Source organism: Telopea speciosissima, chromosome 8 (assembly GCF_018873765.1).
Source record: "Telopea speciosissima isolate NSW1024214 ecotype Mountain lineage chromosome 8, Tspe_v1, whole genome shotgun sequence".
In the NCBI taxonomy this organism is placed as follows: domain Eukaryota; kingdom Viridiplantae; phylum Streptophyta; class Magnoliopsida; order Proteales; family Proteaceae; genus Telopea; species Telopea speciosissima.
This window is the reverse complement of record NC_057923.1, coordinates 21,751,051-21,753,494: the sequence shown is the minus strand read 5'-3', so window position 1 is coordinate 21,753,494 and position 2,444 is coordinate 21,751,051.

Genomic DNA, 2,444 nt, shown 5'->3' with positions numbered 1-2,444 from the left:
TTTTATTCTCACATCATGTCTTTCCGCCACCGAGGACGCCAGTCTCACCGGGAGCCACTGCTCAGTACTATCGCTCGCGATGCATGAGCTGCATGGTATCCTTCAGGGGTTACCTTAGCTGACATTGCCTGCCATGGTTGCCGCTCCATATGGGGCCAGGTCAGTACTCTTACCCTTTCCCTTTCAATTTATGCATTTTATTTATATTAGCTTGATACCTCACCGCATAGATTCGAGGTAATGTCCCTAGATTCTGTCCCAAGCACCTAATGGCACGCAAACCTAGGTAACACCTCTAGATACCATCCTAGGCACCTAGTGGCATGTAAATCAAAGCGAGACCATCAGACACTTTCCTAAGTGTCTTTTGGCATGCCGATCTAGGTAACGCCTCTAGATACCACCCTAGGCACCTAGTGGCATGCAAATCAAAGCAAAGCCATCAGACACCGCTCTAAGTATCTTTTGGAACGCAAATCTAGGTGACGCCTCTAGATACCACCCTAGGCACCTAGTGGCACGTAAATCAAAGCAAAGCCATCAAACACCACCTTGCGTGTCTTTTGGCATGCAAATCTAGGTAACGCCTCTAGATACCACCCTAGTAGGGGTGTCAATAAAGTCCGGCTGGCCCGAACCCGCCCTGAGCCCGGCCCGGGCCCGACCCTGATTTTTCAACCCTGAGGGCGGGTTTGGGTTTAGTTATAGTCTGACCCTGGCAGGGTCGGGTCGGGTCAAGGTTTAGATCCTGGGCCTAGCCCGGCCCAGCCCGACCCGACCCTATATTAATTATAATTATATAATATTACATATATATATATATATTATATACTTAATATAAGTATTTTCTTAACAAAAAAAAAAAAAAAAACAGGAAAAAAAAAACAGAAGAGAATTGTATAGAGATAACTAGTAGCTTTGTCATCATCATGAAGTGGGAACCCATAAAAAGAGTAGATCATCTACTATTTTGATCAGGGCCATAAAAAGAGTCACTGACATGCTTGTTATTTAGTTTTTGCCCCTTTAAGCTTCCAGGCCTATTGAGGGGACACCGTTACAACTGTAGAGAGAGAGTCTATACACACGCCGTTTTTTTCAACATATTTATTAGCTGTCCCACAGGTTGAGATCCTATGTTACAAAAACATGGTCTAATGAGACACGTGGATGGTGCCATAAATCAGGACCAACCCGACCAGGCCCGACCTTGGCAGGGTCGGGTTAGGGTCAGGGTCAAGGTCAAGGTTAAGGCCTCTAGGGTCGGGTCAGGGTTTAGGGCAGGCCCGGCCCAACCCGACCCATTGACACCCCTACACCCTAGAAACCTAGTGTCACATAAATCAAAGCGATGCCATCAAACACTACCCTAAGTGTCTTTTGGCACGTAAATCGAGGTAATGCCTCTAGATACTATCTTAGGCACCTAATGGCACGCAAATCAAAGTAAGGCCATCAGACACCATTCTAAGTGTCTTTTGGCACGTAAATCTAGGTAATACCTCTAGATACCACCCTAGGTACCTAGTGGCACGCAAATCAAAGCGATGCCATCAAATACTACCCTAAGTGTCTTTTGGCACACAAATTGAGGTAATGCCTCTAGATACCATCCTAGGCACCTAGTGGCACGTAAATCAAAGCAATGCCATCAAACACTACCCTAAATGTCTTTTAGCATGTAAATCGAGGTAACGCCTCTAGATACCATCCTAGGCACCTAGTGGCATGCAAATCAAAGCAAGGCCATCAGACACCACCCTAAGTGTCTTTTGGCACACAAATCTAGGTAACGTCTCTAGATACCACCCTAGGTACCTAGTGGCATGCAAATCAAAGCGATGCCATCAAACACTACCCTAAGTGTCTTTTGACACTAAATCGAGGTAACGCCTCTAGATACCACCCTAGGCACCTAGTGGCACGCAAATCAAAGCAAGGCCATTAGATACTACCCTAAGTATCTTTGGCACGCAAATTGAGGTAATGCCCCCTTTTTACAGTCTCTCTCTTTTTTTCTTTTTTCTTTTTACTATTTATTTAATTATTGTCCCAATTATTTTGGCTAACCATTTGCCTTGTTTTTCTTTGCAGGGCAGCCCTCTTCCTTTGCCCAAGAAGTATTGTGGGTTGGAGGTTGTTTCAGAGTGGTACCACACACTCTGCCCGGCTATACAGTCGCGGGTGGTTCGGACCAGGTTGGGACACATCGCCTCATCCCTGGCCCACAAGTTGGATAGCCCGACTACGAGGGCTCTGATAGAGAGGTGGTGGCCGAGCACCCATACGTTTCACCTTCCCTTTGGTGAGGTGACGGTCACCCCCCTAGATTTTTACATGATCACAGGATTACCCTTTGGTGGGGTACCCGTGACACTGACTCCGGAGGTGAGGGTTATAGCCTTGACGGAGCTATCAGAGTGCCTGGAGTATTACAGGCAGCA